Source organism: Danio rerio, chromosome 7 (assembly GCF_049306965.1).
Source record: "Danio rerio strain Tuebingen ecotype United States chromosome 7, GRCz12tu, whole genome shotgun sequence".
Classification (NCBI taxonomy): domain Eukaryota; kingdom Metazoa; phylum Chordata; class Actinopteri; order Cypriniformes; family Danionidae; genus Danio; species Danio rerio.
This window is the reverse complement of record NC_133182.1, coordinates 73,159,129-73,176,838: the sequence shown is the minus strand read 5'-3', so window position 1 is coordinate 73,176,838 and position 17,710 is coordinate 73,159,129. Positions and strand designations below refer to the sequence as shown.

Genomic DNA, 17,710 nt, shown 5'->3' with positions numbered 1-17,710 from the left:
ATATATATATATATATATATATATATATGATCTATAAAGTAACTTTAGGACACAGCCAGAAATGATAAAACCTTGATGTGAGTGATAAACCTTGATGTGAGTTATTTTTTCTACGGTTACTCTGTACGCTTAATACTAAAAGCAAAGCAGCTGTTGTATAATGGCTAGTTTTAAGGTATTTCCTCACTTCATCATTCTCAAAAGCTTCATCTCTGAGCTAACTATTCAACAAAGACTAACTGATAAAGTTTGCTAATGACTTCAACAGAGTGCTGGATTAAAACAATTAAGTTGTCCCAAAAAAAACTTAGAAATTGTGTTGTTTTGACTCATTTTAAATAAGTACTTTGAACAAGCATGTCATTTTAGTGTGTAGTACAGGTGGTTCAAAGTAACTTTAGGACACAGATATGATGATTTGAGAATTATGTTAGCTATGTTTCTACTCTGTAGCCGCTAAAATGCTAAAAACAAAGCAGCTGTTGTTAAGGTATTCACTTACTTTATCATTCTCAAATGCCTCATCTCTATGCTTAACTGTTCAACAAAGTCTTAACTGAATAAGACATATTTGCGTATGACTTCTGCAGAGTGCTGGATTACCCTGCTGAAAAATCCTGCTTAAACCAGCCTAGACCGGTTGGCTGGTTTTAGCTGGTCGACCAGCCTGGTTGTAGAGGGGTTTTGGCCATTTCCAGTCTGGTTTCCAGCCTGGTTCATGTTTGGCCCTTGTCTGAAAGCCAGACTTGGTCCAGTCATGTACAGTAATTCACTGCATGTGGGCCAGGCAAAAGCTGATTGTATGGGCCAGAAATATTTTGCTATGAGGGAATAGTCTTAACAAGCACAACTTCGAATAACAAAAATAAATAAATAAATGCAGTAGCAAGTAAACTATACAATTCACTTTTAGTGGTTCCATTTAGTGATTACTAATGGGGACACAAAGCACTACAGTCTATTATTAAACGCACAGTCCCATTAGAAAAGAGCTAGAAATAAACTTGAATTGACTTGAACTTTTATTATTATTCTCAAATGTTCAATGTCTGAGCTAACTACTCAACAAAGTCTTCGCTGAATAAAACATTTGCTAATGACTTCTACAGAGTGCTGAGAGCAGCTCCCCGTCATTTGCATATCTAATCAGCTAGCAACGAGTGCCATGTGTACTCCACTGATATCTGTCCAGGGAAATGGTATTGCCTTCAGCTGCAACGGGCTCATTAGGAAACCCCATATGAAGCATGCTCGGTTTGGGCAGTTACACATGTGGACGAATGGAAGTTAGCAGATATGTTTTAGTAAAGGTCAACGAGAGCTGAAAGGAAATACTTTTGATTTACCGGTCAATCTTTGTACTCTATATGAAAAACTGCTGTGTGACCTGGAAGCTGTTTGGAGTAAAGACGATGTTCCTCCACACTGAAATATGACTGTTAATATGGCTTGGGCATCTGTTTTTGGATAACTGTGTGTGGAGGTGTTCTGGGATTGTCCTACCAGGAGGAAAGTCCACATTGGAGGGACTGAGCTCTCCTTGGGATACACCTGAAGATGTTGGAGCAGATAAGTCTGGGTTCTTTTGAGAACTAAGTTAGATGACCTCCATGATTTGGCCACCGTTCTGGTTGAAGATGGATTGACTTTAATGTGACCGCAGGTGAGTGAATTTATCTTTATGAGAAAATCTGCTCAATTTAAGCTAGTTGAATGATTTAAAGGCCTGGTTCAGCCCCCAAAAAATGTATTTATGCACCCTCAAGTTTCAAACCTTGAGTTTTTGTTGAACGGTTATTTTTAATGAAGTTGGGTAACGAGTTAATTATGCTAGGGTGTTTTTTTTTTTTTTTTTTTATTCAAAGTAACTTCTGTTCAGTGATGCTCAAACAGGTTTAAGTGACTACATTTCATTTAGGTCATAAGTATGTTTACCCAATTGTATTTTTCTCTTTCCCTGCCTTTTTAATTATTGCCCATTCATTTACTTGCTGGTTAATACAGCTTTGTTATTTTAAGTAGTTTGTATGAACTGGTAATGGTAGCTAGTAAGATCTGCTATTCCTAAATTGATTCCTTTCTTGATTTTTACACCAGGGGTGCCCAAACTTGGCCCTGGATGGCCAGTGTCCTGCAGGGCTAGCACCAACCTCAACTAGACACACCTGAACAAGCTAATCAAGCTCTCTTTAGGTATACTAGAAACTTCCAGACAGGTCTGTTAAAGGGGAAATTCGAGCTGAACCATGTAGGACACTGGCCCCCACCAGGACCAGGCACCCCTTATTTCATCACATGGTACAAAACCGTGAGTAGTAATTGTGAGGGTTTTTTTTTTTTTTTTTTTTTTTTTTTTTTTTTTTTTTTTTTTTTTTTTTAAAGCTGCTTAATGCATTCGATAAAATGGCCGTGTTAACCTTAGAAGTTACTTGCATGGTAGTTCATTGTTCATGATGTTTTCCATGAAGTAGAATAGTCAATATGCAACATGTTTTTATGTACTTGTAGTTCATGAAGACTCCACTTTGAGGGAGGATCTGCTCAAAAAGGTTGTGCTGCTTTAACCTCTGGATAAAGACCTGCAGGCCATCATGAAAGACCATTGCAATGAGCCTCTGACTGAACCAGCTCAACACCTGCACTGGTGGAAATCTATCCACCTGCTGTCACCGCTAAAACCGTTTTATAGATCCCTTTTGTTCACTACAGGTTTTATCCTGGCAACTTTAATAGTATCTGGATGCAGCTTTTATGATGCAAGCTGAGACTGCAGCACTCTGCGATACAATGTCAGACTCGATACACTCAATGGAGTGAGGGACTTCACTGTGACTGGTAGGGTTAGGGGTGGGGTTAGGTGATCGCATTAAAGCATTTTATGCAGCTCCGATTGCACTGCATAGAGTCTGCAGCCAGACCCCTCAACTCTATCCACAAGGGTTTTGTTTTGGCAGTGCAACTTTCCTTAAGTTGCTGTTTTTAATAAGGCAGTGTAAGGCTTCTCTCCAGTGTGAACCCTTATGTTTGTTCATTCCTCCAAGAGGTTCTCAGAGTATGGGTTCATGTTGGTGCCTTTTTTTTTTTTTTTAATATACACACACAAGTCTTTACTGTCCAGCAATTCACAATTTACCTCTGAATTTCACATGTGTTCACAGAATAAAGATCACTTTTTTTTTTCTTTTTTTAAATGGTATTTGTAGCACATTCAGTTTTTTTCTTGTCATTTTAAATGAATAAATGTCCCTGGTTTCTTGATGCAGTAGGCTACTGTTTTTGTTAACTGTTTGTTGCTTTATCTTCGCTCCTCAACTAAAATGTCCAAGCAACGTATTTCCATTGAGTTCTATTTAATCTTAAGTAACATCTGGTAAACTAAGTTTTATTACATAAACAGCCAAACAAATCGAGCTGCTACAATATCAGTAAAAGATTTTAAATTGAGAAAAGTGACAACCCTTTCAAAATTGGCCATAAGATTTTTACGATAATTTTTTTTTAAAAAATGGTCCCTGTATAAACTACTTGGACATTTCTTCTTTATTAATCAATGCTACAAAAATGTATAGATTCGTTGTTTTAGTTCCTTGGGTATGATTCAAACAATCATGCTGTTATAAGATTTTTTTCAGAGCTAATAGTTGACACGTAGACCTCACTTGCGTTAAAACATTTAATTTTAAGTGTTTAAATACTTTATTAAACAGAACATCTGCATAAACTGTTACATTAATTCATATCACATAAGTCAAAATATGTATGCATTTGAAAGTTTTGCCATTTTTGTAGTAGAAATGAGCTGGGGCTATATAAAGAGTTCAGATAAAAAAAAAAAAATAATTTAAAAAAAAATCAGTGTCTTTGAAATTTTCTTCTAGAATGAGCCTTTTAAGTAAATGTTACCTTGGCTTATATCTCTGCTACTAAATTGTCCAAGCAACACGTTTTCATTAAGTTTTGTTTTGTTTAATCCAAGTAACTCCTGTTAAACTACATTGAATTTTAATTGAAATGGCCTGACTAATACGGTTAATACTGAAACCTTTAATGCCAATCTTGATCTACAATGTCAGAATGCAGTACTACACTGAAAAGGAGTAACTATTGTAAAACTGGCCACAAGGTGGCAATAAATCGTGTGTGTGTGTGTGAGAGAGAAGTTAGAAATGTATTCACCAACGGTACAAGATATATCGCCATCCTGATTTCACCTAGTAGGACATGTTCCTGGATTTAACATCTATGTTGATCCTGCAACAACATTCAAATCGGAATTAAGGAATATGTTTACCATTTATGTGTGGTTTAAGGTTCGGTTCATTCACTTCTACTTGATTGTGATCCATCTATTATTCCCCTGTGATTTTGGGAATAGTTAACAGTTATGGTTGGGTTTATGGATGGGGAATAGGTATGGATTGCATTTACGAACAAATGATGTTTAAGGATAATCTTAGATGTTAATCCAGGTTTGCAATGTTTAAAAAATCATGACCTGCGTATGGATATTCCTAGTTTTAGTCTATTGGGTGTGATTCCAAACATAGCCATGCTGCTTAAATTCAGAATTAATACTTCACATATTTAGATTTTAGATATATTCTTAAACATATTCAAGCATTCATTTAAAATGTTTGAATATTAATTTTAAAAGGGCAACATCAGGGTAAAGAGTGTTTCATTACAAAGGTCAAAATTTGTGTGTATATATTTTATTATATTTAAAATACTTTAAATCCTTTTTGTAGCCCTCTAGAAACAAGCTGAGGCTTCATTTAGTGCGTCTGATTTTTCCTTTAAAATTTAAAAAAGGTCCTGCAATTTCACTTGTATGGCACAGAGCAGTTTTTTAAGAGGCACGTAGCCATCCTGGTAAAATGAGTGGTTCTTTTATCTTAAAAAGACCTTTTAGCAGTTATTTGCCTCATGTTCTACTTAATTATGAGATTTAAATTCTGCAACTTAGTGACAATTTAAGCACTAATTTTAGCTGGATTAGCTAATCAGATTGTCATAACCACAACTTTTGAAGTATAAAAAATATTTCCAAAAATTTAGAATAAAGAATACATTTCAAATACAAAAAAATCATTATTCAATAATAAAAATGTACAGGACTCTGTTAAAGTTTTAAATGTAAAACTGTAGTCTATTGTCATTTATTAGGCAAATAACAAAATTGGCTCTCAAAATTGGCTTATTTTTTTTCTTTTTTTAGAATTTGTAGAGTTTGACTATTTCTCTAGCCTCTTTTGTAAAAAGTACATTTCAAATGTCATGGATAACAATAGCTAAATTAATAAAAATCTAAATTTTAATATGGGCCACTTTTGGTGCTTTACACCTTTTTTACTGGTCATTTTTTAGTTTCAAGAGTAAGGTGTGAGATTTAGAACATCACTTCACTTCATTAGATGTTGTCTTGCAGATGTAGAACTTATGAAAAGTAATTTTTTGCATTGACCAAAACTGATAAGCTGACGTCACGACAGCCAACAGAGGATTCCTCCTATCCTCTTAGTCGTTAAGTCTTGTTTTGATGGGTTATTTTCACAATTTATCAAAATAGGACACATGAGCTCATTCTGGACCTTTGTCAGGTGGTCTTTCGAACCACCTGAACCCACCAGAAATAACAGAAGCCAACATGGGGGGCTGAGAAAAATAATTTTAAAAAAATTATTAAAATAATTTCATAATTTTAGAAAACTTTTTTTTTTCCCTCCGTTTTTTTTATCTCTTATAACTTTTTGTATTTTGAGTTTTTTTTAATGTGGTTTCTGGCCTATGCGCTGTTTTTACACTTTGAAGTTTGATTCATCTATTATATCTTACTCTCATTTAAGCACTGATTTCAAATGTTTTTTTTTCTTCTTTTATGAACAATTTAAATGAAGCAGCATATGAATAAAGAGTCACATAGCCTTACATAACAAAGGTCAAAATATGTCTATTTGAAAGCATATTAAGCCATTTTGTAGCCCTCTATTTATTAGTAGTTCAGATTAGTAAAAAAAATCTAGGTGCCATCTGAAAGTTTCTTATTGTCATGTTATTGTCTCAAAGCATTATTGTCATGTTCCTGCAATTTCACTGCACATAAATGTTTCTATTCCTTGCCTTTAATGTAAAATAACTGAAATAGGGGAGGCATAATGAAAATGAAAATTTCAGTCTGCAAGTGCAATCGTAATTTAATCAGTTTAGAAGTTTAATCACCTCTCTCTCTCTCTCTCTTTTTCTCTCTCTCTCTCTCTCTCTCTCTCTCTCTCTCTCTCTTTTTCTCTCTCTCTCTCTCTCTCTCTCTCTCTCTCTCTCTCTCTCTCTCTCAATTCTGTTCAATTCAATAATTGCTTTATTGGCATGACAAATGTATTGCCAAAACAGTTCTAAAATTGACATAAAAATAAGAGAACATACATGTATAATAGAAAACACATTAAACGGTAAAAAAATAAAAAATAAAAAAGATGCATACATGTAATAATTAAATAAAAATATAAATAATAAATCATATTATTATTCAATATATCACATTATTACTCAATATATCATATCCTATTATTCATTTATAACAATCCAAATAATAATAAATCAGAATAAACTGTACATTTAACAATCAACATTTTAGGATAAAACAGTAATAAAAAAAACAATAATAATCAGTATATTTACAACGATTCATTTATAATAATGTAGGTGCATGGGTTTGCTCTGTCTCTCTCTGTGTATTCTTGTTGATTTAGCAGGATTTAAATGTGATGTCTGGCCAATGCGCTAATGTTCACTTTTAAACTTGAAGTTTGATTAATCTAGGCACCATTCTGTGTTTTGTTTGGTTAGTCTTGAACACTCATTATCAGCCCTCGTGCACCTGCCTCTGTGTGCATTGCATCATTCCCAACATATCCCCCCTTTTTTCCAGTAAATGTTTGGATGTCTTGTTTCTGGCAGGGAGCTTTGCAACTGCTCAGTTTCTCAGATACTAGCTGACAGGAAAACCTAATGATACATGCATAACTTGGATATACTGTATATGCAGGCAAAAACAACTGAGATGTAGACAAGCTGTCCAACAGCACAGATGAAAGGAGGACCTGGTCATCAATGACCCTGCTTCCCCCCCCATTCAACTAAGCAACTGAGCGATTGGGATCTCAGATTAGCGCTATTGAACAGCTGGGAATGTGTACACAGGAAATTGGATCTGATTTTCACTTTCTGTTCTGCTTGTGCCATATGGGGTGATGCATTATGATAATTCTGAGAGATGAATCACAATTCAACGCCTTTATGAATTTTATCAAGATGCTCACGCATGAAAAGCCATTATGTTAAAATGCAGGCAGGCGATGTTGTGTTTATCTCTCATAATAAAGTGTCCATTTATGCGTTCATGCAGTGTGTGATATAGATGTTCTTCTGCAAGAACATAGGAGACTGGAAAAATAATGATTCATTCATTTTTTTGAGGTAACTGGTTGCAAACAAGGATGACATGGTGTCTCAGTGGTTAGCACTGTTGCATCACAGCAAGAAGGTCGCTGGTTTAAGTCCTGGTTGGGCCAGTTTGGCATTTATGTGTGGAGTTTGCATGTTCTCCCAGTGTTGGCATGGATTTCCTTCAGGTGCTCCGGTTTCCCCCAAAGTCCAAACACTTGTGCTATAGGTGAATTGAATAAACCAAACTGGCCATAGTGTATGGGTGTTTCCCAGTACCGGGTTGCAGCTGGAAGGGCATCCGTTGTGTAAAACATATGCTGGATAAGTTGGCAGTTCATTCCACTGTGGCAACCCCTGAAGAATAAAAAGACTAAACCGAAGGAATGTGAATTGATATGGGCTGAATTTCAACAATCTAATAAATTGCATAATATTTAACTTCGTTTGTATAAATTCAGCCTATATAAATGGTTTGCAAACAGTTATTCTAAAACAAATGATAAGAGTTATTTGTCTCTCAATTGAAGAACAGCCTAAAATGAATCGTCAGTAATTTGAGTTTTACTTCCAGCACAAACATACAGAAGTTTGTAACAAATCTGCTCAATATCTATTCACCGAATGCCTGCAAGCAAGATTGAACCATGTGACATTCCTAGAAAATGCCACAGAAGTTAAAACTATTAACTTTTATTAGCGTCTCCAGCGCCTAGACTGCAGCTCTGCACAAGAAGTTTTGGCCAGAGAAGAAATGGTCGTGCCCAACTGAGCCTGGTTTCTGTTGAGGTTTCTTTTGTCAATTGGTGAAGTATGCCACTGACTTGCTTGGGTTGAGACTTGTAGAGCTGCGCATCGATGGATTTGCTCGTCAATGTTTAGACTTTCAGCATTAAAAAATTAAACCACACTGAACTCAACAAAACTCAACTAATTTGTGAAAACTGAACTCACACACACTCAAAAAAAAAAAATTAAATAATTGAATGAACTCAATTAAATTGAGGACAAGATTTAAGAAAATTTGTGTAGCACCAACTTAAAAAAAAATTTACACAATTAAATGCAGTTGAGTTGGTCCAATATGATTGTCTCAAATAAATGTTTAAATACATTTGTATTTTTATTGAACTTAAACTCAAAGGTCTGATAATATCATGTGTCTATTATGTGTCGTACATATCAAAGTCTCTTACCGTAGTTTTATTTAAAGTTATCCTAAATCAGGGGTGTCCAAATTCAGTCCTGGTGGGCAGGTGTCCTGCTGACTTTAGCTCCAACTTGCTTCAACACACCTGCCTGGAAGTTTCTAGTATCCGCTTATTAAGTGTGACGTCACGCGAAGCGGCTTCCGGGTCCAAGGGCTCTATTCAACTGAATAGGGAGACTCTTGAAATGGTAATAATAAACGTTTACAAAGCGATTTAATTCTTTTGAAAATTACGATCGCAATATAAATGTCCATGCCTAATATCCAATGGCCTGGAAGTGAATAATTTTTTTTATAAGTTGTTAAAATTTTGATATTTGTGATGCAGAAAGCCCAGAGAGTGTTGTGTACACCATGACTTTATATAAAATTAACTGTAATGTGTGATATGAATAAAAAGTGATCATAAACGAATGATTTCTCAACTCAAATGAGTGGTGGCTTGGACCCGGATTAAGTATTACATCACCAACGTCACCAACATGTCACCACTTAACAAGCGGATACCTAATAAGAGCTTAATTAGCTTATTCAGGTGTTTGATTTGGAGCTAAACTCTCCAGGACACTGGCCCTCCAGGACCGAGTGTGGACATCCCTGTCCTAAATGAACTAAAAGAGCCATTTTTAAGCATGAGTTACATGTACAGTTCATTGAGACTGGTCTCAGAACTCATTTTAGGACAGTTATTGCTCACTGAGCAAAGAAACAAACTGCATTTTTGCTAATTAGACTGCCAACACCCACTTCTATTTTAATCCCACGCAAAGCATGCTGCAACTACAAATCCCCTATAACCAGGTAATGTAATGTAATCTAATGTAATGTGTATTTATTAGGGATGGGAAGATTAACCGATATGTATCGATACAAGGTCATGCGCGTGCATGATGCGAGTGCATCGGTTGAGCAGCAGAGGATGAATGAAATTTTGGAAGCAAATCGAGATGCATCGGTTTTTGCGAGATGCATCGGTTTTTCCAAGATACAGCTTATATTTTTAATATAGAATGTATTTTTTATTTATTAACAAGTGTTGTCAACCTGTTTTTGGCGCATAATTTAATCGACCTACATAAAGTAAGCCTTAGCAACAGATTTGCGGATGTGTACACTTACACTACAACTCAGTGTAACGTTATCAGGTGTGCGGATGAAGCTGGTGGTGCGCCCTCAGAAAAGCGCGAGAAGCAAAACAAACATTCCCCACTGAGTTTTAAATCTAAAGTATGACAACATTATGGATTTAAGGATGGACGACATGACAGGACAGATGCAATTTGCAAAATGTGCCGCGCATCTGTAAAATACGCGGGCAGTACGACTAATCTGAAATCTCACTTGAAGCAGCGCCACGGTGTTGTTGTGAAAGCATCTTCCACTGTTCCTGCATCCCCGGCTTTCGCACTGCTTCAACTGTAGCTACCAGCTCCAAAAGTGGTGAGAAAAGCATTGCAAGTTTTTTTTCCATGCGCAACAGTTTTGTGCGCTCTATGCCAATAACGGATGTTATTGCATTGTTCATCTGCAAAGATATTCAGCCTAGTGTCATGGAGAACGAAGGTTTTAAACACCTCCTCCTGTTAATTTGTATTTAATAATATTTTTATTAGCCTGTTGTTTACAGTGACAGTGATGTTTCAAAGCAGCATAACACTGCTAGTTCACGACCTTAAGTTTTGAATATTCAGTGGCAAAATATATCTTTGTAAAACTTGTTTTCATAGTTGAAAAGTTAAATCACAATTCTTGTTGTGCAATGCTAAACCTTTATGTTGAAAGAATGCAAATATATATATTTTAATATATATTGCACTTATACATTCTGTTTATCTTGAAAATACTTAAATAATATGTGCTATATGTTCTAAAATGGCCCTCTACTGTAAACTGACACTCTGGCTCTGAGAGAAAAGCCAGTTTGTAAAAAAAGTCTTGGTTTTGCTTGGTTAATAAATAATCAAACTCATTCAATGGCACAGCATCCTCTTTCACATCATCTCATAAACTTGATCTAATTAGTTAGTGCTGAATTATCGCATTGTATCGTGATATGGGTGTGAATCGTATCGTGTTGCATCGCAATATGTCACAAATGTATCGCTAATATATCGGATCGTATTCTTTGTATTGAGATGCGTATCGGATCGGCATTATAGCTTAGATGCCCAACCCTAGTATTTATATAGCGCATTTATTGTGTATGGCCATACACCCAAAGCGCTTCACGAGGAGGGTGGGGTGGGGGGTCTCTCCACACCACCACCAGTGTGCAGCATCCACTTGTATGATGCGACGGCTGCCACAGGACAACGGCGCCAGTGCACTCACCACACACCAGCTATTGGTGGAGAGGAGAGACAGTGATAGAGCCAATTCAGTGGAAGGGGATGATTGGGAGGCCATGATCGATAGAGGGACTTTGGCCAGAACACCTGCTCTTTTACGAGAAGTGCCATGGGATTTTTAATGACCACAGAGAGTCGGGACCTCGGTTTAACGTCTCATCCGAAAGACGGCGCCCACTGACAGTGTAGTGTTCCCATCACTTTTACTGGGGCATTAGGACTCACGCAGACCACAGGTTGAGCGCCCCCTGCTGGCCTCTCTAACACCACTTCCAAAAGCAACCTAGTTTTCCCAAGTGGTCTCCAATCCAGGTACTGACCAGGCTCAGCCCTGCTTAGCTTCAGTGAGTAACCGGTCTTGGGCTGCAGGGTGACATGGCTGTGGCTTGGACAAACACAAATCCTTTATGTCGTCCCAACACAAAACGCTCACGTTACCTTAATGGTTTACAAATTTAAGTGGACTGAACATAAAACAAATAAATTGGCCAACTAAATAAAAAAATTGTGTTGTTTCAGCTTATTTATACAGGTAGTTTGAACAAGCTGCAGAAATCAATTTTTTGAGGGCAGTTTCAATGTACTGGATCTTCTATGTTAAGCTGCTTTGACACAATCTACATCGTAAAAGCGCTACAGAAATTAAGATGAAACGAATTGCTAAGTGTCTAAAATGTCAAGTTTGACCCTCAAACACATAGTTGAACCTGAGGACATACTCATGTTGTCAGCAAGACATTGTTTTCTGCACTATACAAAGGCTAATCGACTTTTCATGCACTCCCAAAGACAAGGACTCCACTTGAACTGAACTGATAACTGTGTTTACAAGAACAGACGACGGAAGCCTCTAGACTAGAGGTCAAATTCTGATATGGTAATGGGCGCTGTGATTTTGACACACTGTAAGTGACAAACCAATCACAACAGACTGGGCAATCTGACCAACAGTGGAGCAGAGCATGAAAATCATTGCATTTTAAACCCGCAGTATTATTATTATTATTATTTTGTAAAGCATTAAATTATCAGAGTTCTACATTTACTACTGCATTATTAAAATCTAAAAGTCGTGCTTGTTAACATTAGTTAATGCACAGTGAGTTAACATGAACTAATTTAACATAAAGATGAATTAATAATAAATGAATTACTAATTCTTTGTTCATGTTAGTAAATATAATAACTAACAAATCCATTATTGTGTTACCAAGTATGTCATTGTCTGATGCATTTTTTAAAACTGATCGTTTTAATCCTCTCCATTTCCACCACCATCTGTGCCTCATAGTCAGCAGAGTGTGTAAGATGTGAGAGAGGTTACAGGTTTTATTGAACGCTGTACAAACGGGGAAATCTCATCTCAAAAATGTGGCATATGACTCTTCAGGAGACTGGATATGTCACCACAGCAACGGATCATCATCTACACATCCTGACGGGTCAGAGAACATCCTATGAACACAAGCCTGACAAAAACAGCCAAGGTCAAAGCTCACTGCAGAGGCGTGACAGCGTTGATAATTAAGTCCACCCACGCTCTTTAACATACCAAACGCTTAAAACATCTTTTGTAGCAGAGAGCTTGGTTAAATGAATCTCTAGGTTTTCTAGGCTGTCCATGTTTTGTTTGTTCTGCTGTGATTGAATGGTGCTATTGAGTATGATAGATCAGAATGATAACCTTGGGAAAATTCTCAGTAAATGCCACAGAAGTTAAAACCATAATGTTGCTAAGAGGCTAAAATCTCTTCAGGCTTTATACTGATGGACACACACTGGTTTATTTGAAAAATGAATGGCACTTCTGAGAAATATGACTGGTATTATAAAAACAAAATCGTCAGTCGTATCTCTAATTAGTTTTACATTCAAGGTCTCCTCGTGGATGTGCTGGGATCACATAACTATAGCTAAATTCTGCTCACCTCATCTCATTAACCTCCTTGTTGAATGATTAGTCACATTTACATGTGGAATAAATGAATCGTGTCTCTTATGATTAATATCATTTCTACTGTGCAACCAGTAACCCGTTTGTGCGATGACGCGCTTGTTCCACTAGATGTCACTATGACTGTTTCAGCCGGTAAAACATAAACAGTGATTTTAAAGCGATAGTTCGCTAACAAATGAACATTTACTCTATTTACTCACCCCAAGTGGTTCCAAACCTTTATGAGTTTCTTTATTCTGTTGAACACAAAAGATGACATTTTAAAGAAAGCAGGAAAACGGGTATAGCCTAACCATTGACTTCCAGTATCATAAGAAAAACAGATAGCAATGGCTACTGGTTTATGGCATTCATCAAAATATCATATTTAGTTAGGAACAAGTGTAAATAATAAATAATAATTTTTGGGGGTGAACTATTAAATAAAAAATTAAATAATGATACTAGTGACTAATATTTAGTCTCTGAATGTGTTGGTCAGGTGTATTGGTTATTGCTCTCCTGCTGAGCCTCGTTTTGGAGGGTTTTTGACCATTTCCAGACTGCCCTAGTGGCAAAGAATTCTGGCCCAGATTTTGCATAAAGCTGGCACAGCAGGGATTCATCCGGCACTGACATACAGCATGTGGGCCAAACATGGCCCGGGTTTGGCAGAGGTGGCACTGTCTTTAAGGCGGCACACAAGATTTGGGCCAAATGTAAAACGAAGTAGCTATTTGGCCCAGATTTAAACAAATGATATGTGGGCCATGTGAGTTTGACCAGTCTCGACCCACATTTAAAATACATTATAACAATTTTGGAGTAAAAAAAAAAAATCTACCAATCAGGTCACTTCGATAAAAAGCATGCCCGTAGAGCCCGTAGTAAAGTGCAACGCTTCATGGGTTTATCAATTTCATTGCAATCGTAACACACCAACCTAGCTGGCCCAGTTCAGGCCCAGTTATGAGTTATTAACTTGGCTGAGACTTGGCCCAGATATGGTCTGTGTTTGGCCCTTGTCTGGAAGCCAGATTTGATCCAGTCATGTACCGTAATTCACTGCGGCATGTGGGCCAAGCAAAACCTTCCAGCCATTTCCAGCCTGATCATTGCTGGTCTAATTGGTAGATGACCAGCTAAAACCAACTTGACCAGCCAGGGGTGCGTTTCCCAAAACCATCATTAGCCAACTAAGGGCGCAAGTTCTGTCCAAACATAGTTTGTTAATTTGCCATTTCCCAAATCTGTCGCTCCAACGGTCATTCGCAATCTTCGTCGCAAACTTGAGCCATCGCAACCAAACCTCTGGAGCTGTAGTTAGAAACATAGTTCCTGGCTGTGTTCTATTCCCCTTTATCCCCCCTATGCCCTATTCATTTAGAACATTCTAACATTCAAAGTTGAAATTATAAAAAATAAAAAATACTTAAAGTCATCTCTCTTAGGTTTAATTTGCTTTCAAACTATTTTACAGCTCAGTTTTAGTGATCTTCATGTTTACAATTGTGCTCCCTTTGCAGTGCACTTTGAAAACATTTTACGTCCTAACTAACATGGTTCAAGCGATGGATCTGTGGCAGAGAAACTATGCGTTTTGGAAAACACTCGTCACTACATCGTTCTTTTCCCAAACGATGCATCGTACTATGATAGTTCAGCTGCGAGTTACGTTGTTGTTTGGGAAACGCACCCCAGGCTAGGTGGCCAGCCAAAACTAGCTAGCCTATGTCCAGCTAGGCTAGTCAAGTTGGTTTTAGTTGGACATTTTCCAGCTTGACCAGCTAAAACCAGGCAGGAAATGGCTGGAAACCAGCCTGAAAATAGCCAAAACACCTCTAAAACCAGGCTGGTCAACCAGCTAAAACCAGCCAACCAGCTTAGGCTTTTTTAAGCTGTTTTGTCAGCAGGGGTAAGTACAATTCACATATTATATTTGTAATTAAATCTATTAAAAGGTATCAGAATGATTTACATCTGTAAAATGGGGATATGTTGCTATTTGTAAACATAGATGTGCTGCTTTAGGCTACACTCTAAAAATGCAGATTTTCTGTAAACCGACATTAGGTCAAATATGGACAAACCCACCAGTTACATGTAACTGAAATAAACCAAACGCTTGAGTCTATATTTGACCCAACACTGGGTTATAACAACCCAGCATGTAGGTTTTAAGTAAGATGGAGAATAAAAATTCAGCATACAACAAATATTTTAAAAGTTTGTCAGTGACTGAAAATGAGAATATTTAATGTGAAATACCCTAAAGGCATGTTTGCTGAAGCCAAGCAATAATAAGCACAGAATAACAGATTTTTAGGAGAGCGGAGATGAAAGACTGGGACAGCTGAATCTCCCCCAAATATGGTGCATCAATGGCCGTGTTTGAAAGGGATGTGTTATGATGAGAATGTAAAAAGAGCCTCTGAATTGCTATCATTACCATCAGTATAATTACAATCCTTCTTCGGCAGGTCCAGCTGGCACAGATGAAGCTATCAGATGTCACTACACATGGCTAAATCTCAAATAATCCTGAATTTTGATGAGCTCTCACAACCATTTTATATCGTGAAGTGTTATTTGAGTGTTCAGTGACTCTACACTGCACAAAAATCAAGGGCTCTTTCAAAGCAAATTTGGGTCAGATGTATCACATGTATAAACATAACTGTTGGATTAAAAAATTAAGAGGATATGATTACAAAAACACACATTTTTGCAAAAATCCCTAAAAGTACCTACAATTCCAACCCAGGATCATTGTGGATAAGTACCCCCATCTACATTCCTGGGGACCATAAAATATGTACGTCTCCTTGCAGTTTTTGCATACTAGCATTAGACTCCATTGGCCGTTGTGTACACTTTTTGATGATCTTGCGCTTGCCATTTGTACATCCTCTTCTCGCATAAATCTACCAGAGGATGCAACAACACATATTTCAACTGACTGACCGACTGATCCACCCACCCCGTTCCTAAACCCAACTCATAGTGTTTTCAAAAGCGATCTAGAAAAAGAAAAGCCATTGTGGCCTTGTGATTTCACCACTTTTTCAGATTTTACCACATTTTTGGGCTTGTTATTTAGTCTTTTTTTCAAAATTCAATGTCTAGCCAGCATCTAAGGACAACGTTATTTTGACCCCCAATAACAATGTCAAATTACGTTGATATTTGGTTAATATTAGGTTAATTTCATGTTGGACGCTGGATATTGACGTCAACCCGATTTTTATTTCCAAACAAAATCCAACGTCCCCACGACATTGGGGTACGACGTCAGCCTCAGGGCTGAAATAGAGACTAAGCCAAAGGAAAATGAATGAATGAATAGTTATGTGAAGAGTGCCGAGATGTTATGATGTTACAGAGGACTTATTTTATTTCTTTGTTCCAACATCCAAGTGGCCTATGGGTTACTTGGTCATGAATCCTAATTGGCTTCATCACTCCATAAGCTAGTCTGTGTTGTGAGGTCTGGCACAAAATGTCTGCTGCTGTGTCATTCAGGTGGATTCTGCACACTTGTGGTCGTTGAGGAGAGTCTCAGAAAATCTGTAACGTGCTTTGAGTGCCCAGAAAAGCATTATATACAGCGGGGAAAATAAGTATTGAAGATTTCACCATTTTTTTTTTTTGAAAACATATTTCTAAAGGTGCTGTTGTCTTGAAATTTTTATCAGATGTTGATAGCAACCAAACAAATCCATGCATGCAGAGAAAACGAATCGGATTGGTTTACAAATGAAGTTATGTGTAATTAAATGAAATGACGCTGAGAAAAAGTATTGAACACATGAAGAAAGGGAGGTGTAGAAAGACAGTGAAAGCCCAGACAGCAGCTGAAATCTCTCAGTTGTTCTTTAGCAACCCTCTGCCCTTCCTCATTGTAAATGAATATTAGCTGCTTCAGTCCAACATCTACATTAGCAAGATGATGAAGATGAAACCAAAGTCGACATTTCAGCAAGACAATAATCCAAAACACAGCCGAGGAGACTCTCAAATGCTTTTAGAGAAAGAAAATCAAGCTGTAGAATCACCTGACTTGAATCCAATAGAAAATACTAATTAAAGTTCAGATTTAATAGACTAGACCCACAGAACCATCAAGATTTCTACACTCTGTTGAAGTCTGTGAAAAAAAAAACACTGAGCAATTCATGTGACTTTATTCAGACGTAACAGACGTCTTTAAGCTGCCATCACCAAAAAAGCCTTTTATAAAGTATTAAATACGTTTCAGTAGTTCAGCACTTTCTCCTTGTGTCATTTCATTATTACACAGAAGTCATCTTTCACATTTTTTTTTTTGTTTTGTATTATTTTTTTGTTTGTATTGTTTGAGTTTTTAACAAAATCTGGTTCAACTCCATGTCAACAGCTTCCTTACAAATATTATTCCCAGGAAAAACATGACATGTTCAATGCTCATTTTCCCCACTGTAAATGTAAGAAGGGCGAGGCAGTGGCGCAGTAGGTAGTGCTGTCGCCTCACAGCAAGAAGGTCGCTAGGTCGAACCTCGGCTCAGTTGGCGTTTCTGTGAGGAGTTTGCATGTTCTCCCTGCCTTCGCGTGGGTTTCTCCGGTTTCCCCCACAGTCCAAAGACATGTGGTACAGGTGAATTGGGTAGGCTAAATTGTTGCTGGATGAGTTGGCGGTTCATTCCGCTGTGGCGACCCCGGATTAATAAAGGGACTAAGTCGACAAGAAAATGAATGAATAAATGTAAGAAACTATGAATAAGTAATGTAAAAATATAT

The 17,710-nt window shown here is 37.2% G+C and overlaps 1 long non-coding RNA gene across 1 annotated transcript; it reads left to right on the top strand.

Moving 5' to 3' along the window:
- Positions 1-1,266: 1,266 nt before the first annotated feature.
- On the top strand, positions 1,267-3,258 carry LOC108190732 (uncharacterized). Its single transcript, XR_001799985.4, has 2 exons — positions 1,267-1,663; positions 2,509-3,258. It is a non-coding gene; the product is annotated as an uncharacterized lncRNA (long non-coding RNA).
- The last annotated feature ends 14,452 nt before the right edge of the window (positions 3,259-17,710 follow it).